A 21,000-nucleotide genomic window follows, 5' to 3' on the forward strand; every position below is an offset into this window, starting at 1 on the left:
AGCCATCAAAAAGGATGAGTTTGCGTCCTTTGTAGGGACATGGATGCAGCTGGAAACCATCATTCTTAGCAAACATCACAAGAACAGAAAACCAAACACTGCATGTTCTCACTCATAGGTGGGAACTGAACAATAAGATCACTTGGACTCAGGATTACTGAATTTTTGATAAGTCTTTAAATCAGGTAATATTCATCCTTCAATTCTGGTCTTCTTTTTCAAAGTTCATTTGGATATTCTAGGTACTGTGCTTTTCCATATGAGTTGTTAGAATCAGTTTGCCAATTTCTACAAAAAAAAAGCCTACATGGAGTTTGATTGTGATTTAATTGAATTTATAGAACAGTTTGGGGAAAATTGACAGTTTTACAATATTATGTGTTCTGATTCATGAACATGATACATCTTTTCATTTATTTAGGATTTTTTTCCATTTCTGTTAACACTGTTTTTTAGTTTTGTGTGTTCATGTCTTGCATATATTTTATCCCATTTATTCCTAGTAATTTCATACTTTTAGTGCTATTGTAAATGACATATTAAAAAATTTCAACTTCTAATTTTTCTTTTTCTGGAAAGTTGAAATATAATTTATTTTTGTGTGTTAATTTTGCATCCTGCAACTTTTCTAAATTCATGTATTAGTTCTAGTTGCATTATTATACATTCCATTGTGTTTTGTGTTTTTTACATAGACAATCATGTCATCTGTGAATACTGACATTTTTACTTCTTTTTGTCCAAAACGAAATGCCCTTTAGTTATTTTTCTTCCCTTATTGCTCTGGCCAGAATCTCCAGTACAATGTTGAATATAACTGGTGAGAATGGACTTCTTTGCTTTGTTTCTGTTCTCAGGGAAAACATTCTGTCTTTTATCAATACCTTTGATGTTAGTTGTTTGTTTTATGTAACTGCCTTTATTGAGTTGAGGAAGTTTTCTTCTACTTGTAGTTTGCTGAGTTTTTATTAGGAATAATGTTGGATTTTGTCAAATGTACTTTCTGTATCTACTGAGAGGATAATATAGTTTGTTTTCAATGTTAGAACAAGCTACATGAAGGTGATTTACATTAATTTTTGAATGCTGAACCAACTGTGCATTCCTGAGATACACTCAAGTTGATCATGATGTATTATCATTATTGTAAAATGTTGAAATCATTTTGCTAAAAAATTTTCTTGGACTTTTTATATCCATGATCCTAAGAGTTATTAATCTGTAGTTTTCTTTTCTTACAACATCTTTGATTTTTTGTACCAGAATAATTTTTGTGTCATGAGTGGGTTGGAAACTATTTCTTCAGGTTTCAAATTTCTCCAAGAGTTTGTGTAGAATACTATTTATTTGTTAAATGTTTGGCAGACTTCAACAGTGAAGTTATCTGGGCTTAGAATTTTGTTTTTTGAAAAGCTTTTAACTCTAAAAACAATTTCACTTTCCTCACTCCTGAGACTGGTAATATTGATAATTTGTTCTCTCTCTCTCTCTCTCTCTCTCTCTCTCTCTCTCTCTCTCTCTCTCTCTCTCTTCTCTCTCTTTCTCTCTCTCTCTCTCTCTCTCGTGTGTGTGTGTGTGTGTGTGTGTGTGTATCTCAAAAGTCTGGCTAGAGGTTTATCAATATTTTTGGAAAATAAAAAGAACCAGATTTTGGTCTCATTGTTTTTCTCTTATTTTTCTGTTTTATATTTTCATTTTCTTCCACCTTCATCTTCATTATTTCTTCTCCTACCTTTGAGTTTAATTTGCTGTTCTAATTTCTCAAAATTGATGCTGAGATAGTTCATTTGAGGCATCCCTCTTCTGCTCCTCCTGCTCTTTGTTTTTGATAAAGGTCTTCAGTGCTCTAAATTTTGTCCCAATTACTGCTTTGGAAGCATTCCTCAAAGTTTGATATGTTGTGTTTCTGTTGTCATTCAATTAAAACAATTTATAATTTTTGTTAGTTTCTTCTTTGACATGGGTTATTTATGAGAATGTTATTTTATTTCTACATATTTTTAGATTTTTCCAGAGATATTTCTGTTGTTGATTTTATTTTAATTTCATTGTGTTCAGAGAACATATTTTATCTGAACTGAGTTCTTTCACATTTATTGAGACTTATATTATGACCCAGAGTATAACCTGTCTTTGTAAATGTTTCATATGTACTTGAAAAGAACGTTCATTTTGCTGTCGTTGGGAAGAGTGTCCTAAAAATGTCAATTAGGTCCAGTCATTTGTTTATAATTTTCAAGTCTTCCATCCTTACTGATATTCTGTCTACTTTTTCTATCAATTATAGCTGGTTATATTTGTGGTTTTCTACTTCTACTTGCAGTCCTATCTCTTTTTTTTTGCTTCATATATTGTTAACCTATGTTATCAGGTACATAAATGTTTAGGATTTTAAAAATCTTTTGCTTGGCACATAATGGACGAAACTTTGCATGTATCTTAGCAAGATACATGGAAAGATATGTGCAAAATGTAACAAAATGTAATAGCGTAATCTACTTGGATATGTCTTCATTTCATATACTCCATAATGCACTTCTTTTTGTTTTACAAGGCAATATGGAGATGTGATCATTCCTCTTCCTACAAGTATTAGCCTGACTAATATTAAACTTATGTTCTGTTTCTGGTATTATGTGTCTATGACTTTCTAGGTGTCCAACATTTAAATTCAATGCTCAATCATCAAAATCAAAGATATTTTATATAATAAATTTAAAGGGTATTTTATATGGCAATTAAACACTACCCATGTAGTTTCAACAGTATACAGACTCCACTGAAGAGATGACAACATCGGTAGTGATGACCAAGTTTCTGCATGTGTAGGCAATGTCATTTATGCATTGATGGCTATCTAAATGACACTTAAGTTTAAGACATAATACCTTGATGTTTAAATGTGAAAAAATTTTTTTTAAGTCTATGAAATATGGTTCATGCCAGGTAGGAATATTGTTTTCTATATAGTGATGGATGAATCAGCCAAGTTACTGTCTCTATAGAGCTTACATTGTAGTGTGTATAGGCCAATATGAAATAAACTCAAAATAAATGAGGCAATTCTTACCCATGGTATATACTAAGAAGTAACGAAAGAGCAAAGCAGTTGGAGGTCAAAGGGGTAGGGTGAAGGTGCTATTAATTGGACTCTCAGTGAAGGCCTTTCTGAGGATGTCATGAGTGAGATGAATGTCACTGAGACCTGAATAGGGAGAGGGAGCCATGGGGGATGACATTGGGGAAGAGCATTTGAAGCAGAGGGAGCAACAAGTAGAAGGGCTCTTGATCAGGCATGAGCTTGGTGCTGGAGAAACATAAAAGAAAATCAGCATGGCTGGAGTTCAGGGAGTTAGAATGGTAGCAGGTGAAGGTGGAGAAGCAGGTTGTGAGGCTGTTTTTGCTTTAGTTTCTCTAAAGTTGAACTAGAAGATTAAGTATTCTTTTAGAAAAACACATTAGACACATTGCTGCACATGGGTGTGTTTCATTTCAACCCTGTGTGGGGACTAAAAGCAGAAGGAAATAAGCTGCGCCTCCCAGGGTGCTTAGCATCTGTACTACATGCAATTTAGCACTTGGATATATGTCTCCATGTGTTACTTGCAAATTGTATAATCTGTTTGAGCCTTGTCACTCTGAGGGGAAAGGGCCATGTTATATTGGTTCAATTAGTACAATATGGCTTCTCAAGGGATAGTTATGGCTGGGGGGAGGCAGGGGGTAGAAGAGGGTTGATGCAAAATCAGCATGTTTCCCGGCAATGATATTAACCGGTTAGCACTTAAAAGGACTATAATTGGAACATCTTTCTGGAGGGCAATCTTGAAATACGTATCAACCAATCTAAGTTTTTTTTAATGCTTTTATGTTGAAAAGTATATGAAAGAAATGATCAGGGCAAAGATGCTTCAACAGGGATGTTCATTGAACTGCTTTTTTTGTAATAGCAAAAAAGTTGTCAGCAATGTAATGCTGGAAAACAGTTACTATAAAATATTATTTAGCATTAAATTTGTGATGTAGATTTATACTTTTTGGCATAAATGATGTCTAAAATATTTTAAATGTAAAATATGGGCAGACGTAGAGTATAATTCCACCTTTGAGAAACAGTAAGTTTCTGTATGTGAGAAAAGAAAAAGAAAAAATATCTGTCCATCTACAAATATCAAAACAGCAGTTATTTCTTTGCATTGGGGTTATACATAGGCTTCCTTTTATCTTTACAGATGTTTATATTGTCTGAGCATTTTACAATGAATATACATTTTGTACATAAGATTATTAGAGAAAAAGCCTATTTCTATGTTGAAAAATAACAACAAGGCAAGCTGCTTGTTGAGCAGGAGTTAAGTTAAAGGGTACAACAGTTTATGAGGTAATGTCAAGAACACACTTGGGGCACATTCAGAAGAAAGTTGTTCTGGCATGACACTTGACACGTAATAGATAACAAATGGTGAGTGGTTGTTATGGGTTGAACTGTGTCCCCCACAAAATCCGTTATGTTGAAGTCCCAACCCATAGTATCTCAGAATGTAACCACAGTTGGAAATAGCAGATGCTGAGCGCACATCGCGTGCAGCTTGCTAGCAGTGTTGACTGAGAGTCTAGAAGGGCTGACTTGCGAAAGGATGACTTTGGCAAGGGATTTACTACCTCTATCCTTGGAAGAGGAAAAGAAAAATCTTAAAAAGAAATGGCTAGTGCGAAGTCCACATTCTTGCTATATGCATGTAAAATGTCCAGGTTGCTACAAGATTAGCACGGTTTTCAACCGTGCTCAGAGTGGTTCTTTGAGTAGGTTGTTTAACAGTGTTGTGCCAGCCTACAGGAGGAAAGGCCAGCCTCACAGAAGGCTATTAATTTAGGAGAAAGCAACACTAATGATCCACACAGCTTCCTGAATTTGTGTTATCTCACAGAAAAACTTATCATAAGTTCCATAATTCGAATTAATCTACCAAGATAATGTAATTACATTTCGTTTTATAAGGTGTACAACAGTGGTCTCCTATTTTGATGTCAGATTTTCAATGAAGTTTTGGTTATGGGCAAAAAAAAAAAAATCATCTTTACAGAGGCAGTTAACTTAAAATGAGGCAGGTCGGGTGGGTCCTGCTTCTAGTATGGATGCGTACAAAAGGAGGAAAGTCCATGTGAGGACACAGTGAGAAGGCAGCCGTCTGCAAGCCAAGGAGAGACGCTTCAGGAGAATCCAAACCTACTGACACTTGGATCTTGGACTCGTAGCCTTCGCAACTGTGAGACAGTGAATTTCTGTTGTTTAAGCCACCCAGTTTGTGGTATTCTGTATGGCAGCTTTAACAAACTCATACAGTGGTCAAAAAATGGTGGCTGCTATTATTAAGAAGAGTTATTCAGCACTAGGCACTGCACTGAGGACTTTACATGCAGTATCTTATTTCTTCATCACATAATCTTACGAATTAGATTCTATGATTCATGCATGTTTTGCAAAAAAAATGTAACTGAGACCTAAGGGTCTTAAATAATTCATCACATAGCTAGCAATGTGGCATAGCTTGGTTTTAAATGTTGGTTGTCTGATGCTGTAACTTCTGCCCTTAGACGCTGCACTAATATTAGTACGACTTTGTGATGGTGCACAAAGTTAGGATCCAAGAAAGTTAACATGGCAACACCAATAAAACGGCACATTATTTCACTCTAGGTAATAAATGTATACAGTATTTTTGTCTTTTTTGTTGAATTGAAAAACCCTTCCTCTTTATTACAAGGTAAAGATTTCATGATATTTTGTTTGGTTTTGAACCACTAGGGGTATAATCCCATATAACTCAGTGGAAAGAGTAGTTGAGTACTAGAACTGGGACCAGGTCTCTTGGAAACTAAACAGAGGCAAAGAACAAATAAAGGAAGCAGCCATTTGGAATTTGAAACCCTTAAATATTCAGTACTCCATGACAGTTTGCTTTTCTCTTAACTTGGGGATGCTGTGTCATAAACTCTTCAAGTCAATCTTCCGAGGAAGGTCTTACGATCAGTGAAGAAACTTAGGTTGTGAGAGATGAAGCAACTTTTCTGAACTCACAGTTCCAGTCAGTGTTCTTTATCTCCAAAGTCAGACTGGCAGCGCAAACATACGTCTTCTTGCTCCCTGGCCATGCTTGAAGAGGACGGCCATGCTTACCCAGGGAATTAACCCTTTCTCTGTTATCATTAATTTATACTTATTTCATGTTCACTCTTTAGAAGATATTCTGTATTTGACTGTATAGAGGAAAGTCTGAGTCCCTAACCCCTCAAAACTTTGAACTGCAGATAATTGAAACTTGGAAAGTTTACTTTCCAGAAATAACTTACTGGAGACTAAGTTGGAGAAAATAGGAAATCCCTCTTGTAATTCAAGATCTTAATAACACCAATATATAATCATTTAGTGAATGCTTGCAATGTGCCAGGAACCATGAAATGCAGTTTCCCATTAAACATGAGGCAGGTATTTCTCCAGCTTCTGAGAGGGTTGGCTGCTAACGGCTCCGAGCTGAGCCTCTCTCTAGGAATTTCCTTTAATCAAATGGGTGTCCCTTATCCAATGACTGGTTGATTAGGGTACAAAAGAAACAGTATAGCTCTAGAGGAGCCATGCAGAGATCCCCCTAGAGTTGGCTGGGGCTTCTCTATGGGTTATCTTCTCCCTCTGTCTGATCCTTGTTCCTCTAACTGCTTTCTAATACACCTCCTGCACTTGAATCTCCATGTTAAAGTCTCATTCCTAGTGAACCTGATATAAATCAGAAGCCAAATAAAATTTCATCCCTCCCTCCCTCCCTCCCTCCCTCCCTCCTTCCCTCCTTTGACTTAATTGCCAGATACTATTAAACGCCTGTGATTTGCCAGGCAATATTCAAGGTCTTGAGGGTATAGTGGAATTCCTGCAATTCCTGAAAGCAAGATCTCTATTCTCACAGAGTTCCTTACTGTTTCTACATTTAAAGTGCTTTAGGCTAGTAGCACCATATCATTATTAAATGTTCTATAGTTATCTTTTAATTAAGTGATAAAAAAATTACCCTAGTCAATATAAATCCTGATTTGGCTTACATCATCTTCCACCCTGAATTACTAAATAGGATCTTCCCAGGTGTTTCCTAACTAAAATCACTTCATCTCAGTCTGCCCTGACTTTTCTCTTCTTCAAAAGCACGTCTGATAAGTTAAAGTGTTCTCCTTAGCTACCTGATAGGATGCAGTTTTCATAGTGTGGCAAGCAGGCTCTTTATAAACTGGTTCCATTCAGTTTTTTCAGCTTAAACTCTGATTACGGGACTACTGTAACCCAATTTCTTTCCATTAGACCCCACTGATACCTCTTTTCCTTCTCTGTATAGAATAATTGCTATGATCATGTTATTTTCTGTTCTTGAGACTTTCTACATTATTTTCTTTCTGAAAGTCCACTCTGTCTCCCAGGTCATCTGCAGTGCCTCCATCAATATTTCTACTTACTAATCTTCTGGTTTGAATATCACCTTTTAAGTTTTTATTGTTAACTATCTTCCAAATATCAATTGAACACGGTAGGACCATTTCTTTCTCTTCCATTCTCTGATGATATTTTGTGTAGCCATCCTTTGTACATGTTACCAATTTTCATTGCAGCTACTTGTTTGTGTCCTTCTCCCTTAATCAACTGTTACATTCTTGAGTGCAATGACTATGTCTTGTTGTTATTATTATTATTTTTTCCCATTTGGAGTCTTGCTGTCTCACCCAGGCTAGAGTGCAGTGGTGCCATCTCAGCTCACTGCAACCTCTGCCTCCCAGGTTTAAGCAATTATCTTGCCTCAACCTCCTGAGTAGCTGGGATTATAGGCACATTCCACCACGCCTGGCTTATTTTTGTATTCTTAGTAGAGATGGGGTTTCACCATGTTAGCCAGACTGGTCTTGAGTTCTTGACCTCGTGATCCACCCGCCTTGGCCTCCCAAAGTGCTGAGATTACAGGCGTGAGCCACCGTGCCCGGCATTAATTTTTATATCTGTAGGACTTTACAATGTGCATACAGCAAAAACTGGATATATTGCAGTTGAATGCATTTCTCATTCATCCAATTCACTACTGGAGATACAAAATTAGCATTTCATTCCACTGGATTTCCTTTAAACAATGAAAGTAATATTTTCATATTAGTTCCTCTAGGGTAAATTTCAACTGAGGAGAAATGGATACATGTTGGTGTTAGCTCTTTTCCTTTACTTAAATGATCTATTTCTTTGTTTTGGCTGCTATTTACCATTGTCTTGTTGCAGTGACTTAGTTCATAATGCAAATCTCTTCAGTCAATAGATACGCTTGAAATAGTTAGCTTGTGGTATGCTGTTTGAATAATTTTTCATCATTCAACCTTCCATCTGCATAGCCAGTACTGTGGAACGGATGTGGGGGCTTCTGTTGGGAAAGGGGAATTACAGGAGAAGAAAAATTATAATGAAATAAGGAAAAGAAAAATCTGGAAATGTTTTCCAGTTGGGCAGTGGCAATCATGGGTACCATAAGTAGTAACAGTTTAATTTTTAAAGATGGTTATTTTCCCTGAAGACCTGCAGATATGCAATAGGTACTGACTGGTATGTAAAAGTAGAAATGTCATTAGCTTTATCCCTTCACTCCTCCACTTCTACTTCTCCTTTCACTCATAATTAGGCACCTTGTGGATCATTAAATCTGTTGCGATCCCCGTCTCCCCACATTGCATCTGCCTCTCCATATTCTCCCCTATATCATGCCCCTGAAATGCTCCTGTTTAGTCTCCTCTTCCATCAACCTTCCAAGACTCCCCCACCAAATCAGAGCCATTTGTTTTTTTCTTTTGTAATCTCATGTTAGTTTGTCTGTCCCAATATTTTTATTCAGGTAACAACATTTAATTATTTGTTCATATGCCTGTCTCTCCTTTACAATCACTGGCTCCAAAGAGAGGATGTCTCACCTTGGCATTCTTAGCAGTTCCATAGTGAATGGAATAAAACGGTTGCTGATATATATGTACTGAATAAATGATTAAATGATTCAGAAGAAATATTTATTGAGGGTTTTTTTTTTTTTACATATTACCTAACACAAGTCTTCTAAAATGTCCAACCATTTCAATGATAATTAGCCTCATTGAAGAATATTATGAAAAGATTAGTACATGGAAAAAACACATGATAATTAGAAATACAATATATGTTTTTCTGTTTGTTTCTCTTCTGCCTAGAAATAAAAGTGTTTTTATAATTTAAGCCAGAAAACTTTATTTTTGGGTGCAAGAGGATATCATTAGATGTGGCATAAACCTTTTCATATGTTGAACATTTCGGAGACTAGAGCTTATATGTAACTTAAAATGTCAGTGATGGAAACCTTATAGAATCTAACTCTTCACAGAAATAAATGGTCCAAGTGTGCACAGTAGTCAGAATGTGAGGATTGCATCAGATAGTATGTATTATGTGAGAGATATATATATATATAATATTTTGTATATATTTAATGAGTTTTGTGATTGGTCATTATTGTCCCACCATGTCCATTACTTTCTTTAAAAACACTGGGCAATGGCTAGTTTAACCTTGTGTATACCTGCTCATTCTAAAATCTTCCTCTGTATATTTTTCAGTATTATGAGTTTGCTAGTTTGATGAGGAAAGAACGTGTTGGTCAAACTTTTAAATAATCTACTTTTCGGTATTATGAGTTTTTATTTTGAGGAGGAAAGAACATGATGGTCAAACTTTTAAATAATCTCCCCCCTGAACCATTTGCGAAATACAAAATGTATGTCAGTGGCCCATATCAGCTATAAATGTTGAATGATATGGGTAAATTAGCTTTCCCTTAAACACACGTTCTGTACTCACCAATTGTACTATTTACAATTCAGTTTCCAGACTAGCTTCTTCTAAAGTGGAAAACCATTTCTGTCTAATATCTTTCATTGACTTAAAAAACAGAACTTTCTGAGTATTTTAAATGGTGGCTTTGAAGAGTAGGGTCTGGTTATTGAAACAGAAGTCCCCTAGAACTCACCAGAACATAGGGCACTGAAACTGGAAGAAATGTAATTCTGATGTATGGTTGTACTTGAGGCAAGCTGAACTCAAGAGGTGCTTAGGGAATTGAAAACCAAAATGTTCTGTCTTTAGTACTCAGTCAGGGTTAATGGAAGGAAAAGTGTCAGAGTCCCAGCTAAGGCAGCTGGTCCCTAAGGTCTGCTGTAGGTTACAATGTCATCTGCTCTGGTCTCTTAGGAGGTATGCAATTGACAAGGTGATAAGAAACAAACTGGAGAGAGAAACAAGCTGTAGACTAAGAAACAGCACCAACAAGCTGATTTGGCTCACATGCAATACTCTATCTTGAAAATATCATGAATACTACCACTGGCGTGTGTGTGTATGTGTGTGAGTGAGAGAGTGAGATTATGTATTTACAATTTTGTTTTCCCAATAGACAGTTAATTCTTAGAGGGTCAACTTTTGAATCTTTAGTAACAAGGACAATGGGACACACATCCCCCTATTCCCCAGCACCTCCCAAACATGCAAATATATAGGAAAAGAATGAGTTTCTTGCCTTTAATCCTAGATTGATTTGACAGGTACTCAACTTATTATTGCAGAAGAAATGCAAGGAGGGAGGAAGGAAGGAAAGTTTATTCTGAATCTTGACTTTTCCATTAATCTTGACTTAATCTTGCCTTTTTGTTGGGAAAGTCAATTCTTGTATCTGAGATTCTTCATCTGCAAAACGGTTAGGCAAGGCAGATCTGTTTCATAAACCTTTTCCAGAATTAATATTTTATCGTTCCATTGAAATCCATAAGTATGAAAAGAAATAAAATTATAAAATGAATTTGCTGGGGAAGTACTTTATCCAATCCAATCCAATGTTGAGGAAGTAAATGGTACCAATATCTGCTGCCACTTTCAAACTTACTTATTATCAGCCTCTAGTGAAACACAGGGGCTGCCCTGCAGCTCATGTCACTGGACTGTCAGAGGGGCGTGAAACTGAGGAGGACCATTCAGAGAAAGTTACTTCTTCAGTTTCAAAGAAAACTCAAATGATGTCCAGCCTAGGTACCTTCCTTTTCAACAATGCCAGCACTTTTTAGGGGATAACAAACTTCTTATGGAGGGCTTTCAGAATCACAGAGAATAGTCATGTGACACACGGCAAATTTTTAAGAGCAGGGTCTGGTTTTAATATTTCTGAAAAAATGTGTAAAGTTTGTATAAGCTGTAGGAACTGTACAGAAGCTGAGAATATTGATGATGATGATGATGATTATTATAGATGTTCTTTATTATAATTACTTCATCTTTTTTTTAAATTATACTTTATGTTCTAGGGTACATGTGCACAACGTACAGGTTTGTTATATATGTGTACATGTGCCATGTTGGTGTGCTGCACCCATCAACTCGTCAGCACCCATCAACTCGTCATTTACATCAGGTATAACTCCCAATGCCATCGCTCCCCCCTCCTTCCTCCCCATAATAGGCCCCGGTATGTCATGTTCCCCTTCCTGTGTCCAAGTGATCTCATTGTTCAATTCCCACCTATGAGTGAGAACATGCGGTGTTTGGTTTTCTGTTCTTGCGATAGTTTGCTGAGAATGAGGGTTTCCAGCTGCATCCATGTCCCTACAAAGGACACGAACTCATCCTTTTTGATGGCTGCATAGTATTCCATGGTGTATATGTTCCACATTTTCTTAAAAAAATACGGAACGCTTCACGAATTTGCGTGTCATCCATGTGCAGGGGCCATGCTAATCTTCTCTGTATCATTCCAATTTTAGTATATGTGCTGCCGAAGTGAGCACAATTACTTCATCTTTTAAGTGGAGATGCCCAACCCATTATCATTATTCTCTGACAGAAGCTCATAAAAAATTTTACTAATGCATTATTAATACATTTTAAAATCTTGTGATAAACTCAGTTTCATGTAGGAAGAGATGATGCTAAAGTAGATAGCACAGGAATTTTGGGACCATATGTACATATGAAATAAACACCAACTCAATCTTTTAGTATATATGAAATGTTGGCAAATCAATAAACATCTCTGTCCCTGTGTGTGTTAATACAAATAAGAAAAAAAGTAACACACAATATAAATATCTCTGAACCTCAGTTTTCTCTGTGTAAGTTGGTCTTTCTATTTCAATATCAGTGCATTTTGGAGGACTGACAAAGCAAACGCATGGTCACCTTCTAATAGAGTGTTGAGAACAAAGCAGACATTTGGTTTTGCAGCCCAAATTAATTGAAATACCCATTATTTCCCAACAATAAATTAAAAAATCACAGTCTATGTGTTTATGAATATTACTGTTAATTCCTTTAAACTTCCCACATTTCTGAATTAACAGAGAACATATATTCAAGGGAATATGTATTAGGATGGTGAATATTGACAAGGGTAGCATGGACTTGTCAGTCAAGAACAATGGTCTCTGTTCTAGGGTGCAGGCAAAAAAAAAAAAAAAAAAAAAAGAAACCCAACGGCAAGAAAGAACCCAGTGCCAAAAGGGGCCGACACAATTCAAGAGCAGCCTTCATATTTTGGTGGCAATAATTATATTTGAAATAACAAAAGCTAATTATTTGAATATAGTCTGTTACTAGACTCAGTTGTTTAAAAATAGCAAGCATTTCCTAAAAATCTCTGTAGCTTTTTCATGCCATGTTTGAAGCCTTAAGTTCAGGAGGAACCCAGCACTTGTTGAGCATCTTAATGTTGTATTTGTTCATTTAACTGTCTCAACAAACTTATTTGAAAGTAGCATTTGTAAGCATCCCCATTGTATAGATGAGGAAATTTGAGAAATTAAAAAATTTACTCAGGGTCAAACATTTAATAAATATCTCACATGGAATTGAACTCAGATCTATTAGGTTGGTGCAATTACTTTTGCACCAACCAATCTAATAATTGGCCTAAAAAAGTTGTCCCACTGCACTTTGTTAAAAAATATCAAAGAAGAAAGGAAAAAAAAAAGTGGAATGAAATATTTGAGGGATGAAGTGGAGAGAAATTCCTTGTACCTTTAGGATGACAATATGCACAATTTATCTTCTCAAATATTACATATAAATAATGGCGAACAAGTTGTCTGTCAAATAATAATGAACTCCTCACAAATCCAAAATTTTTCACCAACTGCTGAGTAAAATGATCAATTGGTCACTGCTCATTTAAGTTGTCATATTTTTTTTAATTGAATTTATTTTTTCTCTAAATTATTTTCGGAGTTGACATTCTGTTATTTGCACAACATATCTCAGTAGAAGATCTTTGGCATTTTCCTTAGTATTGACAATACTTTATGTAATTATGTGTAGGTGTTTCTGGATGTTTTGAAAACTGATCTGAATGGCTAATTTAGCCACATAAACAAAGGATGAGAAAGTTTCTGTGTCATGATTACGTAAGTGTGAGTGTGTATTTTCTCAACTGTTTAAATAATTCTATCATGAATAAAATGACAGGGGCCTCTCTTAAGGCCTATAAATCATCTATCAAAATAAGAGACGAATCAAATGTAAAGAAGGTAAAGGATATAACTCAAGCGGGGAGGAGAGGGAGAGCACCAGGACAAATAGCTAATGCATGCGGGGCTTAATACCTAGGTGACAGCTTGATAGGTGCAGCAAACCACCGTGGCACATGTTTACCTAGGTAACAAACCTGCCTGTTCTGCACAGAATCCTGGAACTTAAAGTAAAATAAAATTAAAAAAATATATATATATAACTCAAGACTGCTCTCTTCATTCAGGAAAGGAAGGATGGGAAAATATCGTAGGAATTCTGTCTTCTTGGAGATAGGAAATTGTCTGGAGATACAGTGGTAGAAATCTCTAGGAATACAGCTTCCTAGAAATTCTTCCTTCCTTGCAGATTTCTGGCACAAGTAAGGCATACAAATATGCTATTACTGGTTGGAGATTTAGTCCCAATCACACATTTCAAATTCCCTTGGAGGACTCTTTTTACCTGGAGAAGTTATATCTCCATATCTCACTATAGCTAAAACGCATATCACAGCTCTTATCACTCAAGTATGAGCAGGCCCAAGAGAGGAAAGGGGAAAAGCAGTTCAAAATGTGGTGGTTTAAACATGACTTAGGTGGCTCTCAGTATCGCCACTGTAATTAGCCACATGTGTTAAAAGAGAGTACTCAGTGGTATGCTTGATATTTTCACTGCTGTGAAATCTCCAGCCTCTTAATCTGTGACATGTTAAACTGTTCTAGAGTTTGACCAGTTCAGATCAGCATCCTTCTTTAAAATGTAGGAAAGAGGAATGAGACCAAGAAGAGCCTAGAGCTTCTTTTAAAGCTTTTACATCTTACAGGATTTTTGTTAGGAGAAAATACGGTAGGTGAACGAGTGCATATTAAACAGCCCACTGTATGGCATTTGTGACACCTTGTAAATAAATTGTTATTAAAATTCCTAGCCTATTATTAGCCTAATTATAATTATTCCTTAAATATAAAGTACATAATATGGGACTAACAGAATAAATAAGCCAGCCAGAATTTTCATAAATCTCATGATGTTGCTACATTATAGGAGAAATTATAGCATAGAAATTAAAAAAATAACATGTTAAAATGTATAAATAAGAATATATGGTATTAATGTTCTTAATATTAAGTATTCAGCAAATATCCTAAAACTCAATGCTATTGTTCTTGTTTAGATACATCTGTTCACTTAGAAATCCATGGGATCTGATGTAGTTTGGATATTTGCTCCACCTAAATCTCATGTTGAAATGTAATCGCCAGTGTTGGAGGTGGGGTCTGGTAGGAGGTGATTGGCTCATGGGGGTGGATTTCTCATAAATGGTTTAACACCATCCCTTTGATGCTTTCTTCCCACTAGTGATTAAGTTCTCATGAGATTTAGCTCTTTAACAGTGTGTGGCACCTCCCACCTCCTCTTGTTCCTATTTCCATGTGACCTGCCTGCTCTCACTTTGCCTTCTGCTCTAATTGTAAGCTTCCTGAAGCCTCCCCAGAAGCCAAGCAGACATCGCCACTATGCTTCCTGCAAAGCTTGTGGAACTGTAAGCCAATTAGATATCTTTTCTTTATAAATTACCCAGCCTCAGATATTTCTTTATAGCAACGCATGAGCAGCCAAACACAGGAACCAACTCTCTCATAGCATTGCCTCAATTAGAAATAGCTGCCTCACTTCTGTTCTCCATCAAAGCTAGATCCAGGTTAGATGCAATGTTTCAGGCAGTGGCTCCTATGTACAAAACTACATACAGTTGTCCCTCCATAGCCATGGGTTCCATATACATGCATTCCACAAACTATGGATCTAAAATATTTGAGGGAAAAAACTATCTGTGCTAAATTTGTACAGACATTTTTTTCTTGTCATTATTCCCTAAAGAGTACAATATAATGCAATTTTCATAGCATTTCCATTATATTAGGTATTATAAGTAATCTAGAGATGATTAAAAGTATATAGGGGGATGTTTATGGGTTATATGCAAATACTATGTCATTTTATAGCAGAGACTTGAGCATCTGCAGATTTTGGTATTTGCAAGGATCTTGGAATCAATCCTCTGTGGACACTGTGGGATGATTGCATCTATCTTTCTCTCTCTGTATTCTGTTTCCCATGAAACTGTGTTGAGAACCAAACCAGTGATCAAAATCACTTTTAAATAACATTTCCTCAATTATTCAGAGATTTTTGGTAAAAACTGAGTTGTCAGTCATTCAAAAAACACTCTAAAACTACCCAAACTATCTTTTTTATAACTTTTTAAAAATGGGTGCATTTAAGTCTAGTAGCTGAGGCTTAATCTCTTCATTTTCTTGTTATAATAAATTTAGGCTATTTATCTGCTGAACTAAAATAAAAACATAAACTAACTCAGAAATTAAAGACAGGCTTGTGTTTCTGATCCTCCATGGGCCCTGTCTTTAAATATTTTAAATTTATGCGAATAATCATGGTTGCCTTCATAGTCAAGTGATCCACATTTGATTAAGCATTAAATCACAAATGAATTTTTTTTTACTGTGCTATCCCACTCTTGCTTCAAATTTCTGTGATTTGTATTGAACTTGTGTCATGTATTTCACTTGTACAATCCTATAATTTTCCTTTTTATTTGCTCACTCATCATTGGTGGCATAAGAGAAGATTTGACCCCATCAGTTTTCTTTCTGTGCCTCAATTTTAATGACTATATGCTTTAAATAATAAATTCTAAAACTTTAATGTTTTTCTCTTCTGTTGCCTGAAAGCTGTCATTCAGATAGAAGCAAAACATTGTATTTTTAAACAAATAAGAATGTGGAATGTGTATATGATAGTGTAATGTAATGTGATTTGACAATTATACCTCAATGCAGAAAATACTATCTATTATAACTCTAAATGAGAAAAATAGTCTTCATTCTGAGAGTAACCAGATGCAGAATGCTCAATGGGATATTGCAGAATCTTTGTGATTTGGGTAAAAACTTTGACTCTTGATCTGACACCTCTTTATGTATCAGCTTTGATAGCAAGTGCATTAACAAGTTCTAATGTGACAACTTCTTCCTCAGTATAATTTTGGAAAACATTAAGATGGCCTACTCTTGGAGACTGCAAGGTCAAAACCATGGGAGACATCTATTCTGTACTCGTTGAGGAGATATCCATTGAATTCTGATGCTTCTCTCCATCAGAACAAAGAAAACAGTGCTCTTAGGGCCTCACAAGCAGTGATTTGTTAGGGGATTTCTAAAAATGAACAGCTACTAATTTTCTAATGACTGGAAATGAGGATATAAAAGGTATTTTTCAGAGTTGAGATTCAAGGCCTTCAAGAGCATCACTCCAAGAACTCACACACATGCACGTGATTGTCCTCCCTCTTTACTCCTTGTTTCTCTTGCTTGGTTCTGTGGAGAACTTGCTACTAGCCTTTGGATGCAGACCTTATTTGATTAGGGCAAATTCCATTATGATACTTAATCTTGGTGTTTCTTTTGATAAATGCTTTAGCTTTGGCATCTGCCAATATTCCTCGGAGGTCCAATCACCAGTGTACTTTTTATCCTATTACTTAAGTGTTGGTGATTACTGCTTATAACTAGAAGGGGTAAATGTGTTTCTCACATATTACAGAGTTTCATGCACATGGAAATTTGAAGCAAAAAGAAAAAAAAAGGAGTGTATTAATCAAGATTCTCCAGAGAAACAGGAACAATAAGAAATATATAGAAATATAGAGAGATAGAGAATATATGTCAATCCATGCATTCATCCATCTATCTGTGTATCTGTCATGTCTATCCATCCATTCATCTATCATCTGTCTATCTAATCTGTTTATCTATCTGTCTTTATTATACAGAATTGCTTCATGTGATTATGGAGGCTGACAAGTCCCAAGACTCACAGTTGGTAAGCTGGACACCCAAGAAAGCTGGTGCTGCACATATTACCAGTGATGAGTTCCAGTCTGAATCTGAAGGCCTGAGAACCAGGACAGTTGATGGTGTAAGTTCCAGTCCAAGGTCAGGAGAAGCCTAATGTTCTAACGTAACATCACACAGCCTTTTTGTTCTATTCATGTTTCAAAGTAATTGGATGAGACCCAACCACATGAGGGAGGCCAGTCTGCTTTACTGAGTCTACCAATTAAAATCTAATCTTATCCAGAAACACCTTTAGACACATCCACAGTGACATTTGACCAAATATCTGAGCACTCAAAGGCTTAGGCAAGTCGACATGTAAAATTAATGATCACAAGGAGGGAGAATGGATTCAACAGATATTTAAAAGTATTCATAATAGAAAAGTATTTATTGTATTTATTTATGTGGCAGGCAGTATTCTGAGTGCTTTCGTTGTTGTATCAGTGAAAACACTAGTTAGGTAAGAAAAGTGTCGCCTCTGTGAGGTGGTTACTATTATTGTCCTCATTTAGCAGATGAGAAAACAGAGGCAGAGAAAAATTTACATAATTTTCTGGCACTCATGCAATTGATAAGTATCTGAACTCGGATTCGAACCCAAACTAACTCAGAGTTTAAGCTCTTAACTGCTATTCTAGAGTCCTCCTTGGGGACAGGTGATTGTAGGTAGAAAAAAAGAAATATGGGGAAAGGCATGCTGAATTGAAAAAAAAAAAAAAACGCCTTTCTAAATGAAACTGAGAACCACATCTTCTAGTACTAATTGTAGGTAGAGAACTCTGCTAAATATTTTGCAAGCATTATCCAATTTAATGTTACAAACCACACTGGACATGAGAAGCCATTATATCCATTTTATAGCAAAGAAAACTGAGCTGGGTTGGAAGTGCAGCTGGGGCACTGTCGATACTGTGATCTTAGATATATTCATCTGTCAGACTCTAGCTGATTCCAAACTCCTTGTTCATTCTATTAGGTTGTGCTACGAGAAAAAATTTTGTAAGCTTTAAAAGTGGTAAGTCAACTCAAGGCACAGCCAATAAACATTTATATGATTGTACATTATTTACCTAACTCTGCAGAGGGAGCCAGATTTCCTTTAGTGCAGTAACAAAGAATGGCTCCTGCATATCCCCAGCAATTCTCAGGAAAAGGTGGGTATTATATTCTCTTGAATAGAAAGGCATATTTTTCTGTTAGTCCTATTACTGGCGGCTTCTAAATTTAATAACAAAATGCTCACCTACAAATAAGAAGAATAAAAGCTTAACTTGCCACAGGGGGAAAATAAGTTCTATGATGTAACAGACCCAGGAATAAGTGATATTCATGGGAAGGTCACTGCCTGAGGCTGCTTGATAAACTCCAGCCCTTTCCTGTATCCACTGTTTAATGTTTAAGCTTTGGATGCTAAGAGTGGTTATAATAAACTGTCCAACAGCTTCTCACTTAGACTTCCCAAGAAGGTGACAAAATAAAATCAGTGTAAAGCTGTCAAAAGAGAGGCTCATCACTGAAGTATATTTTGCTCACTCACCCATTTGAAAGCAAGTATTTCCTTTAATCAACTCTTTAGAGAATTTAACCAATGGAACACCAAGAGCCTCCAATGAACGTTTCCCATCTAAATTCTTTTTAAGAAAAATGCAGGCAAATTCCTGAGTTGACCTTGTTCTGATAAGTCTCCTTGAGGTAAGGTCGTCATAATTCTCACCCACATTTTTCCACTGTCTTGTCAGATGAATCCGTGAAATTCACAGATTAACCCAAGTCCCTCACTCAGACATTCTAAATGCACCAAATGTTCAAGTGTAACAAAAAATTACACATCTGGTAATTCTGCATGTTATTTATAGCCTTTCTGATAGAGGCGTAATTGATTCAGAAATGTAATTTACAGCTTGGCATCTCCGTTTCAAAGCTTCAATTCTGTGACATCCACCAAGAGAGTAATCTCACTTTTGTGAGGAAGCAAAGATAATAATTGTAAAGAATTTTTGTATGATAGTCTCATGCTTTTGCATAAAGTTTTTCTTGCTCCTTGTTTTTCATTTGCAAAGTGGGCAATATTCATGTCAGCCACACACTTTTAATTCCACAGAATGGTTTATGAAGACATAAATGGAGCATAAAGTTGATCAACAAACCCTGGGGTGATGGCAAATGGCTAAGGCAAGTTTCTCTTGCCCTCTAGTTTTAATTGCAACCCTCATAAGAAAACACTCTCTAATTTAACTAGGTAATCATTCTCTTCAAAGAGAACATTTGTTATTTAGTGCCATTTCGAAAACTACTAAAGAATACTGGAATTTTTTTTTCTTTTAATCCAAGAAGAGTCATAAAACCACTTTTTCTTCTTCAGTCTCTGTCTTCCATACCCTTCTTAAATATAAAATTGATGCCTTAATTATTGCCCTAGTCTCTTGTCTTGGGCACATTTTGAGGAGGATAAGCTTAATTTCCTCTAGCTAGTGGAGGCCCAGCATGAGTTTTATTGAAATAAGCCTAGGTATCTTACCCTCATCGTCATGTCCAAAAATTAGAGTTATGTAACTGCAGAAGGAGCCCGGCTTAGTTCAACTTTGTATAATAAAGTTGTGAGTTGTTTTTCAGCTGCCACAGATCCCAGGGTTGCAGGTTTTGCAACCTGAGCATGCCCTGGTGAACCAGGAGTGTAACCATGGGTAGAAACAAAGTGCTAGTGTACTGGTGAAGGGTATCCAAGTTACTCGCGGTGAATCCGCATGGGTCTGCAGCAACCTCAATTCTTGTCTTCTCAGAAGAAAGAATTTGTCTGAGGAGCATTAGGCAGAAAAAGAGACCGAGGCACGTTTCAGAGAAGGAGTGGAAGTTTATTTTAAAAGTCTTTAGAACAGGAAAGAAAGGAAAGCATGCTTGGGAGAGACCCATGTGGGCAACTGAGTCCTGGCATCACCCTATGGCATGATCCAGTCAGATCATGCCTCCCAGCATCACCTCATTGCAAGATCCAATCAGGTCATGCCTCCCAGCATCACCTCATTGCAAGATACAATCAGGTCATGCCTTGTTATCCTCTGCTTATAAAACTTGCCTCAGCCTCCATCTTAGGGAGACAGATTTGAGCACTGCTTCCTGTCTTCTTGCCAGCCAACGTGCAATCAAGCCTGCCTTTTCTCAAAAGTAAGTGCCACAGTATTGGCTTCTTTGTGTATTGGGCAGCGAGCCCATTGTTTGCTTGGTAATAATTATCCTAACTCTGGCCATGCATATCTGATCTATATCATGTAAGTTTACTTCACTTTCTAATTAGAAGCTCAGGTTTCTCTTTGGTCATGAAAAATAATCTGTTTAGAACCATCCCCTTAGCATTGCTGGCCCACCCTGATTCCTAGGCCAGATTGTTATTTATGACACTAGGAACAGTTCTGGAAATTTCAACAGCCCCTTGGTCATTCATTGAGCCCTACTTTCTGGACTTGCTCTTCACTCCATGCTTTCCGTTCCTGCCTTGAT

At 36.4% G+C, this 21,000-nt stretch overlaps 1 long non-coding RNA gene, 1 other non-coding gene and 1 pseudogene across 3 annotated transcripts in view; 2 read left to right on the plus strand and 1 right to left on the minus strand.

The window, feature by feature from the left end:
* LOC105491498 (uncharacterized) overlaps positions 1-19,431 on the plus strand; it is a 305,928-nt gene extending 286,497 nt beyond the window's left edge. For both annotated transcript variants that reach the window (XR_011616163.1, XR_011616164.1), the window contains exon 3: positions 17,439-19,431. This is a non-coding gene — a long non-coding RNA (uncharacterized lncRNA). The remainder of the gene's footprint in view (positions 1-17,438) is intronic.
* Positions 4,638-4,890, plus strand: LOC112428292 (small ribosomal subunit protein eS27-like pseudogene; annotated as a pseudogene).
* LOC112428299 (U6 spliceosomal RNA) lies at positions 11,762-11,868 on the minus strand. Its single transcript, XR_003020339.2, has one exon. It is a non-coding gene; the product is annotated as a U6 spliceosomal RNA (small nuclear RNA).
* Positions 19,432-21,000: the final 1,569 nt, after the last annotated feature.

Source organism: Macaca nemestrina, chromosome 18, assembly GCF_043159975.1.
Source record: "Macaca nemestrina isolate mMacNem1 chromosome 18, mMacNem.hap1, whole genome shotgun sequence".
Taxonomy (NCBI): domain Eukaryota; kingdom Metazoa; phylum Chordata; class Mammalia; order Primates; family Cercopithecidae; genus Macaca; species Macaca nemestrina.